Below are 13254 nucleotides of genomic sequence, written 5' to 3' on the forward strand. Positions count from 1 at the left end.
TGGTAAGAATCAAATACAGGGAGAGAATGTTGTGATTTAACATCTAGTAAGCTTTGGGCAATGTCTTCCCTGTTTTCATTTGATTTTAATCAGCCTGGGAGTTGAGTGTTGGCAGGGAACAACAGTGTTAAATGTTCTGTTCCTCGTTGTGTTGCAAGCTGGTTATCGCATATTTATTCAAATCAAAAGTAGGCTATACCTGGAAGCGTCCACTGATTAATATGTCATCAACTTGTATCTTGTATGCACATAAATCTCTTGATAATTTACATGCATCAACTGTGATATAAAATGAAAACAACAAAATCCAAGGCCTTTAGTCTGGTGAGTTTGGCTCTGAAACTGCAAAGATTTTCCACTTTCGATCCTTTGCGAACATAAAAGGAATTTGTTTTCCCTCGTCGTCCAAGAAGTTAGAAAATAGCAGAATTATTGTTTGTGACTAATTAAAGGAAATTGAATTGAATGAAGTTATTTCTCCGAGGATATAGCTTAAGCAATTGTCTGATGACAAACACCACAGAAATCCTCTTGACACAGAGGGAGGAATTAATTCACTGCTTTCTTAAAATCAAAGCAATAAATAGCGGCATATTGTCAGAAAAGCGTTGAGAGTTTATTACTTTTACATTTATTGTTAACAAGTTCCCATTCTGTGAGAAAAAACATAATAATGTGAAGAAAAGCACAGGCTATATTTAGCCAGGGATAATAATTAATGATAATTTCAGAGGTCATTAATGTGTGATTCTGCTTAGAAAATACATTACTAATTATAAACCACTTTAACACTGTGTCAGAAAGTCCAACCCAGTTTTCCAGTCTGTCTGGTAATACGTTGTGGTCGACCATATTAAATGCAGCACTGAGATCTAATAATACCAGTAGTCCATTCCATTCATCCATTCTGTATAGCTGTACTGTGCAATGTCTCAGTAATTTGATGGAATATTTAGTTTTTGTTTGTTTTTCCTAGCTTATGTTATTTCCAACCCTCTTTTAATAGCACGTTGAGCTGCTCTACATCAAAGCATGGGGACCTATTCATGGGGTATTGATGGATGGTGATTTAGTCTGCAAGGAGAGTGAAATACCTGACAAAAATAATGACATATGTAGATGACAAGAGCCAGAGACGTCGTGAATCAGGACAATATTATTTATATAGCCCAAAACCAAATATTTGCCTCAAAGGGCTTTACAATTTGTAGAGCTTGTTACATCCTCTATCCTATTCTTAATAAACAACAGGAAGAACAACAACAGCGAAATACATCTTTCTTCCAGGACAGAGTATAACAGTGTTACAGAAGCTTTGCAATAAATACTACCGTGGTACTGTAGAGCTTAGTGGCATTGGTGCTGAATTGCTCACTGTAATATTGTATGATGGCCATTATACTTTGGGTTGGTAAGTAGCCTGCATCTATGTATTGCATTAGCGTCCTGGCATATAGGCTTGTAAGGCAGCATCCCAGCATGCACCAGGGCAACAGACTTTATGCACATGGCTTTGTTAGTGGTGTTATTGTTTTATACTGTGTTCTACAATGCTTCCAAATTTCCATTGTTGGTTATTTGGAGTGAATGTGGTTAGACTGCAAGTTATGTTGTGTGCCAGCTTGGTGACATGCTCCCTAATGTGAGTGCTTGTTGTAAACTGGTTTTGTAACAAGCGTGAGTCAGTGAATAATCAGGCAGGTCACAGAGACCCACATGATGAGCAGGACAGAGTTTGCAAGGGACAGTAGTATAGTGAAAATACAAAAAATGGAAGATTCAGTTCCAGTTTGAGGAAATTGAAGTGTGTTGATTCAACTTGAAAAAAACAAAGTCCAGATTCTTTAGTCTGGGCATCATAATATACCATGGAACATGAGGTTAGATATGTTTATCAAACCCAAGTATGTAATACTTCTATTTATGTAAAAACATAAAAGAAAGACTGAAGGAAAAAATACTGGACTTACAAGGTCCTCCCATGACAACAGCAGTGATACATATTTAATACTGTCATATCAGTACAAAGCATTTAATCCATAATAGCATATTGTACTCTGCGATTTAAGCTCACCTTTTTGTTTGAAAAGCACATCGTATCCAGTAGCTGAGCCCGATAACCTTGTTTTTTAGTGTTACCTTGAGGAGTTTCTGTAAAGTAACAAAAAGCTCTGCCACCTTTACACGAGAGTCAATGTCCGGGCCATAAGGGCTGAGACAACCTGGATTTAAATTAAGATAAAGTATCACAACTGAGCTCAGTGTTCTAGTTATAACTTCCCCGGAGGTCAGAGGTCACACCTGGGCCAATCTTTCTCTGCTGCGGCTCTGTGTCACTTCCTCAGCTGAGGTCAGTCCCACAAGGGCTCTGTGTCAACACCAGACCTGTGTTTGCCTCAAACGGTCACCCTGATAAGGCACTTTTGGCTCTCACTCTACAACAATTGGGTCTTTTTTTATCACAGTGGCACAAATTATCCAGTTCGGATGATCTAGCTGCATGATAAATAGTTAAGGTGGTGGAATCATTGAAATACTTTGTAAAAACAGCCGCTTTATTTAATAAAATGGAGGATGTGACAGTTTTTTCGGGTTGCTCATCAAACAATATTCAGATGATGTTTCCAAATGACACCCGCTGACACACTTCTCAAGCTATTCAGGACTTGTCATTCTTCTTCCTATTCTTTTACAAAGACACCTTTTGTGTCTAAAAGGAAATTGGATGAAAGAACTGGAGAAAAAAAAAGTGGGAATAAAAATAGCTAAACAGAGTCGGAAGCAGTTGCAACAATAAGTCAGAGACACGGGGAAGGGGGCGGGGACATCCAGCCTTCAAAATTAGCTCTTTCTCAATAGCTAAAACTGTATTTTAGATAAAATGCTTCCACACTATAATTTAGAGGTTAAAACAAACATAACATTTTTGCATAAAACTTCACTACTTTTATGAATAAATGAGGACTCTGAGGTATTGTGTGTCTTTCTACAATGACGACTACACTGATTAGATTCAAGAGAGATGATGTACTGAAAAAAGAGACACCGCACAGCTTTTTATTGTGGGAATGTGTCTCTGCCTGGATTAAAGAGATGCAAAAAGACCCATCAGTGTTTGGAATATTTTCACAGATAAAACCTGGAAGTCTTATCAGTCAGCGGGATGCCTTGTTGCGGCAAAGCATTCGCGACTTGAAGGATCTCTCCCCTTACTTTCATGTACATAGAGCACTGTTTTGTAAAACGGGAAAAATCCATCTCCGCCGCACTGCTGGACATCCTGTGTCAGCTGCGCCGCGAGCACAGGCGCGGCCTACAAAAATGCATACATTATCTCTGAAGGGAATGGATGAGGTTTTCTCAAGTGAGTCTCTGTTGAAAAGAAAGGCGCGCTGCATGTCCTTCTCCGTCAACGGTCCCCACAGCAACACCCCACGACCGCACTCTTTCTCTGCTTCGGCAAGCCCCGCTGACAGGGAGCTGTTACATATGCATAAGAGTCAATATGTTCGAACCTACCCCCCTTGGCGGGTCATCCAGTGTCTAATCTGCAAAAGGATGTTATGGCAGGCAAGAGGAATCCAATTGTATATTACAAAGTCACAGACGATTGACCGGCTGCCAGCCAGACACTAAGGCCAGAGAAAAGAGGATCGCTTCCCTTAGTGGCTTCCATCATTCTGTCCACACTGGCCATTGGAGCGGAAGATGTCTCCTCGATCAGTCCTGTGTCGATGGCCTTCTGCTTGAAGCAGGTGGGAGATATTCATGGCCTCTCCTCAGACAAACACAGAGATTGCTTTGCAGAGCAGAAGAGGTCACCCGGCGAGAGACATTAAAACAGTGTAGCAAAGTCAACTATCAATAGTTTACCTTCAGTTATGGGTATCTCTGGCTTGAGATCGCTTCTGTGTCAACATTAGATATGGTATGGCAACGGTGAGATAAGACAGATGGACAGAACATGTATTGAAATAATCTTTCTATCTCTACAACTGACATTTATCTCATTTGTAATACTGCAACTATACCATTATTCTGTTGTAGCTATGAATAATTTAGTGACTCTTACAATCATACTTAAGCAAAATTATAAAAAGTCCTTATAGCTCTCTGTCAACCAAATACATATGTGTGTATGTGTGTGTGTGTGTGTGTGTGTGTGTGTGTGTGTGTGTGTGTGTGTGTGTGTGTATGTGTCTTCAGAAATTGACACCTAAGGCTCTTGCATCTTATTTATCAGGGCCAGTGTACAGTATTTGGCATCATTATTATGTAAATGTGAAAGATTTAGCCAAAAGGCTGCATAGTTATGGTAATAATAACTAATAGTTTAGCTTCCCGGTAACAAGAGACCGACTTTTACTGTCGGAGGGGTGCAAGCCATGGTCCCCACTTTGTACGCCAAACACACCATAGCCTCATCCCTATGAAGACTTTTGTTACGTCTAACTAATAAGGCAGCCTTTATAACCAATGAGTTTATCACTTTATAATAAGCATGTCTATGAGGAGTGAGCAGTTTAACAATTCTTTATTTAAATAGTTTTTTTAAAGCCTCAAAAGGTAAAACTATCTAATACTTCAAAATAATTAGAGAAAAGTCAGAAAAACCTGGTCCCGACCCCAGGTTTCAAAACCATTGTATGAAGACATCAGCAACGATACCAAGTCATCTCCAATTAAACATCTTAATAAAGTCATTAATAATGGGTCACAGGTCTTTCAGAAAGTAAGAAACCTGTGACCCATTATTCCGATTCTGGCGTACTATATTAAGCCAGAAGTTCCTACCATGTTTGTCTTGTGACCTTTTAAAGCAAAGCACTGTCTACTCACAACCAATCCCTCGTCATGAATTTGCATAATGTCTATGAGTTGTGAGCAGTTCAACACCAAACAATGTCCCATTCCCTGCGTGTTTTATTGAAAGTTCTTAAAAGCCTCAAGAGGTCCAGTATTTCACAGTAAAACTATTAAAATATGAAGTCAGAAAATGAAAACGTAGTTTCATAGCAGATAGTCTTCTCTTTATTTTTTGCTTTTCATCATCTTACAACCCCTTAGATTTATTTTGTGACTCCTCAGGTATTAAGCCAGTAATAAAAAGGTATTAAGATATGAATATGTCATTAATATAGCCTAATATCCTGACACCCCAACCTAATGTGCAGTTGCTACTATCATGTTTACATGACTTTGGAGCAGATGCTCTGCAGCATTCCTCTGAAAGCCAAGTGTCCAAACAGTGAATGAAGAACGGAAGAGGTTGGAGAGCTTCTTGGAACTTATATTAGTGATAAAAAAGGCAGCAAAAACAGTCAGTTGATGACCTGATGAGCTAAAGAGCTAGCGAAAAGGCAAAGTTATTATTATTAATAATTTATGTAATCAGATTAGTTTCAATTTAGATTTAAACTAAAAGTGCAGTTTAGCATTAACCGGAGGTCCATAAGCAGTAAAGTGCAGAATATAGTGGTAATATAAATAATACATGTAATAGACAGTAAAGGGTAGATATAAATATGCTGGATATATACATTGTGAACAGTGATAATAGTATTAACAGTATAAATACTGTTCATACTGTATATATGTTTGTATTCACATAGATACAAAGATATATACAGTATGAACAGTATAAAATATATATAGTGCAAGTGTTAGTACAATGAATTCTAACACTAAGACATTGTATACGGAATAAACAGCTGGAGGTCTGATATGAATACAGTGTATACAGATCAGGTATGTACAGTATAAACAGTATGCATTGGTATGTGAGCGCATATATAGTACAGGCAATAAACATAATATTTTAATGGCTCAATAAAGCAGTAATACATTATATACATGTAGGGTTTATTAATGTAATTAAAGGATGCCTTATTAACTAATGACGCCACTTTTCACAACACAGCTGTACTTTTGCCCATTACTCATACTGGAATAAAATACCCCTTGAACAAACAGCTAATGCTATTGTTTTTGGTGAGGACAAGTTGTTTTGGTTGCCTAATCTGAAGCGTAACACAATTGCCTCATAATATAATTCACGGTGTGGGAACATAATCTTTCATTCTTGTCCAAAGCATGACATTTTAGAGTTCCACAACTACAAAGCAACCCCATCTCGTCAAGCTCTGTTTCTGTTTTACAACATTGTAAGCTGCTCTGAATGAGAAATTGGTTTTGGCTAAGGTCTTCTCACTCCTTTAGCTTCACAATACTTACAGCCCACGTTTTTGTCAACTTCATAAAATTATCTTGTGTCAGCCACCTTCTGCACCCTCTCTGCTCACTAACTCTGGCTGCTTATATTGAATGTGGAGCCCTGCTGCTGGTGCATGAGGCTGCCGAAGGAACTGCTCCCCTGTACTGTACCTCCAGGGCCATGGCCCCTCCACACCAACTCTGCGCTCCACTATGACCGATCGCTTACCTCCCCCTTCCCTGCGGCTACCCGGTCCTTGCTCCACTTTCAGCTCCTCTCTCTCCTGGCTCTCCAGCGCTGGAGTGACCTTCCCACTCCAGTCAGGACAGCAGAGGTACCTCTTGCTCTTCTAGAATGGGGCTGGAAATTAATCTCTTTGAGAAATACTTACTCCACAACCCCCACCCAATGTGTAGCTTTTTCCTGGCAATTCACTATCTTACATTCAAGGGTTGAAGATGATCTCAGAATTCGGTTTGATTCTGTGTTTGTGTTCATTTTGAGTTCTGAGACAAATGCTAAAATGCAGAAACAGAAAGTTATTATTTCTGCATTTACATAAGACTTATGCTATGGTGTGAATATGTAAAGCAGGTAAAATAAAGCATGTATTTGAGTCCGGAACTCCTTTAAACAAGTTTATCATTTGAATCTATGACATGGGATTTGCAAGATTTAAAATCCAATTCTATCCATTTTTATATTTGGCATTAACTAGAGATACAGTATTTTCAGGTGTGACAAACATGACTAAATACCTGGCCTACTTGTTTCACAGCATAAACTGGCAGTAATGGAATCTCCCATTTCCAAATGTGGATGTGTTATTAATATTTTGCTTACACAGATCAGCTTTGACAACTGCAGTAGTACAACTAGAATATTGTCACTGTTATCTGGAGCGCCTCTGGACAGGACGCACAGACTGACAGTCCCTTTAATATTAGACTGATATCATATGAGAAAAATATCATAAACTCTACAGAGCACATGTTTCTATATGATATGATAACAACAGACTCTGGGATAAAGTTGGATAGAGTCCAACATGAAATGAAATACTGACAACAGAAATGCCTTGCTAAGAATACTTTCCAAGCAGCTAACACATTATTTGAACCCCTTTTTCAGGATTCATAAACAGTAAGTGTAATCATGAAATTCATAATCAAATGAAATTATTAATTAGTCAATGAGTGCTCTGCATGATGAAATATAATATCCATAATCAAAAACAAATACGTATTCAGGCTTGTTATTTTTGTGCAAATTGGATCAAAATTGGTTAAATATGCCACTTGATTAAATGAAGGACATTTTTGCACCATTTTCTTAGATTCTAAATGGGCAATCCACCGATTTTACACACCAAGGTCAGTTTACTCGTCATGGTTGTCATTAGTAGAGAGACTACCAAAGTGTCAGTACTGCTCAAATGTTTGTCCTTCATTAAGGACTGGGTGGCGAACAATTCCTTGCAGCTTAATGAAGATAAGACCAAATTCCTTATTGTTGCTTGGAAACGACAGCCTCCAAGGTTGTTTAGCTTTTGGGGCCCCTTTCTTCAGCGGTACAGTCCAAACCCCAAAATCTTGGTGTTATATTTGATCATAATATGTTTTTTTTGACCAACTTATCAAATCACTAATGTGTTTCTTTGAACCGAGAAACATTGCTAAACTTAGAGCCGTGGGTTCGCTCTTCAGATGATCATTCATGGTTTTATATCATCCCGGCTTGATTACTGCATTTACTTTGTTTTAACGTGTCTCAGCAAGTCTTCCCAGGACCGTCTACAACTGGTCCAGAACTCTGCTGCAAGGCTGCCGACCAGGTCCAGCAGGATGTCGCACATCACTCATGTTACATTGGCTTCCAATCAAGTTCAGGATCAAATTTAAAGTTATTGTTCTTACATATACAGCTTTGCATGGTCAGCCACCTGTTTATATCTCTGACCTGCTCCATCCGTACACTACTAACAGGTCCCCCAGGTCCTCTAACCAGGGAGTAGTCCTGTAGCAAACAGTGCACATTGTTTAGAGATTGAACGTGCCCCAGGCAGGGAGAGTCTAATGAAATAGGCTGTTGAGTTGCATTATGGTAAGTGTAATATGTAGATCTTTTTTTGACTTGACCGATATCGGGGACTAAAAGTCAGAATATCTCGATTCTGAGCATTCTTTTAAAATATCTCGCACGGTTTTATAGAAGTGCAATTTTAAATAGCCAGAGTGCCCCTTTAGGATGAGGACTTTTTCTCCTGGAGAGGTTCAGGTGAATATTTGTCTGTCTGGAGGCTGATGGATCCCTGTACTAAACGGAAATTTCCCAGATAAAGTTATATTAAACTGTTATTACTGGCTGATTTAGCTGGTAGATGGGGGAGCCTACACAGCCCAATGTTTTTAATTATCTCACCTCACATACTGGCAGCACATATCACTCTACCAGTCCACTATCAAATCCCTTAGTCTCGATGTGTAAATCCATGATGTGTATTATATTTTTATTGTAATTTTTATTATTTTCTATTAATGATTATTGACTTTTGCAGTAGGCTACTTGATTTTCTTCTCTTAATATGTTATGTATCAAAATACCAGGGCAGATTACTAAACATTTATTATTAGCATTGTTATTATTATAATTTCTGATTTTATCAGGGCTCCACGAGCCAGCACTATGTTATTAGAGTCTTCTGCACAGTCAGGCTGCAGATTAAAAGAGTTTCTCAGGAGTAAATCCAAAGGCATTTATAAGGATTAGATCCTGATATATTTGGTGCGATTTAATCATAGTTTCTGAATTGTGTTTGCAATCTTCAGGCAAATCTGTTGTGCCGTCTATGGTCAATAACTCCATATAATTTCATCTTGGCAGAGTTGACAATAATGCATCAGCAGCTTTTGACAAATTATTGATTCTCGACTCGGTATGCATTAAATTCACGGTAACTGTTTGACAGAAGGCATAATTCAATTCTCTGTACACAAAGAGCTCCTTAGTCATGAGTACACGGCCTCGGAATGGCAATGCACCGAGCTACGCTATTATACCTATCAAGCACACTAATGATCTACCTCAGGGGCACAGGTAGAGCCGAGTAATTTATGGTAGCTGGCAGAAATCTACAGGTTAATGCCCTCCATCAAATGTCCACAGAGAAATATACAATGCAGCGCACTGTATGCACATGCCACTTTCGCTGCTCTCGAACAAAACAGAATCACAGCCTTTTGTTTGATTGCCACTTCTGTTCTCTCTTTTTTCTTTTCTTTAAATACCACATGCCACTTGACAGCAAAGCAAATGACATGTTGATGGGGGCAGCGTGTTCCTGTTAGTTCCTTGTTGGTTTCTTAGTGTGAAACGAGAAATCCGTTTCGGGAGACAGCTCAGGTGTAGAAGCTATCACAATAACCTTGAACCCCCTCCGCCAAATCTCTCGTTAATTCTTCTCGCTGCGGTATAGTTGAATGGACAATATAAACATACATCCCCCCACCCATACCGTCACTACCATTAACTTACCCTCCTTCCTCCTCTCCAACCTTCCATCCCCATGAGCTGCCGAGGTGACAGGTCATAAATCCCTTCAATCATGGGTGTGGGGGGTTTCGGAGGGTGGGTAGAAGAAGTTGGGAAGGGAGGGTGATGAGGATGGTGGAGGCGGGGGGTGATCGGTAGCTGCAACACAAACCTGAAGGAGATTTCTCCTCATGCATAGAAAGCTGTTTCCCCCTCACCGACAAGGTCTCCCTCAGGGATGCTTCTGCCAACACACTGCATGCAAAGCAGTCTCTCTCTCTCAACCTCTTCCTCTCTCTGTGCAAATGGAGTACGGGTTGGGGAACTTTGTGGTGCGGGATAAAAGGCAGGGGAAGTGGCGTCTCACGAAATTTGCCACCCTCCCGAACATCCAGATGATCCTGAATGCCAATTACCCTCCCCAGCTCTGCAGGGAGCGGCCTGTCACTCAGGATGCGGCTCGTGTGTGTCGGGCATCGAGTGGCCAGGCACTAAGAGTTCGCCACTGGAGGAATCAAAATCTACAATATAGTACTTGTCATGACTACATGTAATTTCAAAGGCTTGCTCATAGCAACAAATATTGAGAATTATCACCCAACTGTGCAGTCCCTCTCAGCTCTAAGGAGCTTTTTCTTAGTTTTATTTGGCCCGCAACGTTAATGTTTCGGTTCATTCTCAGTGCTCTCATCAGCGTCGTTTCCTGCCACGGCAGGCGACTGGTTTCAGCAAAACAGGTTCTGACAAACCTACTGCCCTGCATGCACCAGAAACAAGACTCCAAGCTAATGCTAAATTTGCTCCAATCACCTTTTATACATGTCAATAATATGTTTGTTTATAGCTTGTTTCTGCTTCCCCAAAGTGGCCAAAAAATAAGTAAATGCTGGTTTAACTTAATTTTTTTCCTATTATTAACAATCATATAGTCCCACTTTGCCAGACCTTCCTCCACAGTGCTGCGGAGAAAGGTCTGGCTAGTCCACACAGCACTCTGGGATAGGATTTAAACATGCTCTGGTTTATTGGCATTACTTTAAACCAATCACAATCGTCTTGGTAGGTGCTAAGCACAGGACGGAGCAAAAAATAGCCTTGGGAGGGAACTTGTTTTGGTGGAACATGTATACGTTCAAAAGTAGTTTTAGTCGTGCAACAGAAAACTCAGATTGGACAGATAGTCTAGCTAGCTGTCTGGATTTACCCTGCAGAGATCTGAGGAGCAGTTAACCATAGTCCTCACAAATCCACCCGAGTTTAGAATTCCAACACTAAGAAAACGGAAGGAAGGAACATCCGGCCGAATGTCCGGCAGCACCTTGAACAATCCCGTGGAACGTCGTTGATATAGACCAACGATCATATAACCTTGTAAACCCAGTAGTCAGTTAACTATCTCATCTGGCATGGTGAAGGCCAGAGCTTGGAATGTCAGCCATAGGCTAATGACTGTATCTAACCTATGTATCCTAATACAGTAAATCTACATTTATCTGTTTTAGCACTTAAGGCTAAACTGGCCTCATTATATTACCCTTCTCCTCTTTTGCCTTCTTCACTGGGCTTCAGTCTAGTATCATATAGCCACTGAAATGGTCTAAATTATTTTAGTTTTCAATCAATACAATAATGTCTATATCTAAAGCAGGTCTCTGAGGAATGACTGTGGAAGTACAACTTCAATCTGCTGTCAGATTGAAGAAGGCTTGGGCATAAAAGAAAAAAGATGTATACATATACATGACATAATAACGGCCTGAGAGGCATTAATCGCTAAGTTATAGGGTGTCATTGTAACCCATGAATGATATGAAAGAATGAAAAAAAAATCCATCATAAGGAAATGACATCTAATGTCTGTCTGATGTGACTGAGCCATTGCGTTGACATTTCTCTACCAAAGCCTATGTTAGGATGGCCTGCATTATCTTTCCCTCATCATTTTTTCAACCACTTTTTGATGATTCAAACAGCACCTCGCTATCGGTCATTCTTGTGAGCAGATGCTGCCCAGATCCCTCTATGTATTGCCATTTCGTCGTTGCTGCCAACCGGCTTATCCACTGATGGAATTGTTAAAAAGCAGATATGAGCAGAATCTAGGAGGACCAGCCTTTTGTCAGAGCATGCATTCCCATCAGATGAGAGCACGACGATAAGAATCTGAGCAACGCCTGCAGGTCGTGTCACTCTATGCATGACAATCTACGGCTGTGTGGCTGAAAAGAAAAACACTTTGAGACAGGAGAGAAGGGTGCTGTACGGGGGTGTTTAGGTAGTGAATATGTATAAGGTTTCTTGAATCTTCCTTTTGTCAAACCTGATTGATTTATATTGCACAGTGCTCGGTTTGAAACAAAAAGACAAATCAAGGCCTTGTTTGCACTGTCTGAAGCCATTTGCAGGTACATAAGGTATTAGTATACGTATATACTGTGTGTGTGTGTGTGTGTGTGTGTGTTCAGCGCATATACATATTCAAAGCTGAGAGTACAAACTGTAAATTATATGTCATTCCATGTGATGACCTAGTAGCACTAAAACCTTATTTAATAGTTACACCACGTGTAGTCTAGCATAGCCAGACTTCTCTCCACAGTGCTGTGTCAGCGCTGGAGAATGTTCTGGCTTCACCGGCTTATCATTCTGGGATAGTACAGAGGAAAAAAACGTATCACAATCGTATTGGTTGGCGCTAAGCACCGGATGCAGCAACGGTGCCCTTGTAAAATAGATAGCAGAGAAAGCAGATGAGGAAGGACTATATCCCAGCAATGCACAGCCATAAACCAGACTACACCATGTGTAACTAACTACGATACAGCATAGTATCGTGATATTTTCCGTGGCAATACTGTATTGATACATTGACGCCAAGTATCAATCTTTTTTCAATTTAAATTGCACATGGAATTTTACCATTTGGTACTAGAATAATGACTGCTCGACGACCCCATTTCACAGCAAAACAATTGAAGTGAAATGAACAAACAGAGAAATTTATCTTTTTTAACAAAACAGATGTTGACAGTTTCCTGTTAAGGTAATAAATTGCAATATGTTGCAGAAAAGTGCAACATGTTTAAAATCACATTCATATATTGTATTGTGGGGCCTCTGGTGATTCCCACTGCTAGTAGGTATACTTCACTGTAGGTTTGGAATGAACTAGGTTACTGAGTGTATTAACCACAAACAGAAGTAAATACAACCATTCAGATCATTTAGCAATTACTAGCAAACATCAGGAGCATCCACTCCCCATCGTGACACCGCTATGCTCACCTGGGCTCGTAGGAAAAAGAAACACAGCTACTAAAGGCTAACCTAGCTGGTAACATTAATTGTATTGTCTCCGCAAACTGCGTGTTGCGTTTAATGTGAGAATGAGACTAAGCTGTCCTGGAAAAATGTACGTCTTTCCTACTTCAAGAGGGGTTTGTGCTGTGTTAAACTGACTCACCCAGCCGTTACGGAGCCCGGCTTGCTAGCTTTTGTTATCTTCCTCA

This window comes from Perca flavescens, chromosome 1 (genome assembly GCF_004354835.1).
Source record: "Perca flavescens isolate YP-PL-M2 chromosome 1, PFLA_1.0, whole genome shotgun sequence".
In the NCBI taxonomy this organism is placed as follows: Eukaryota; Metazoa; Chordata; class Actinopteri; order Perciformes; family Percidae; genus Perca; species Perca flavescens.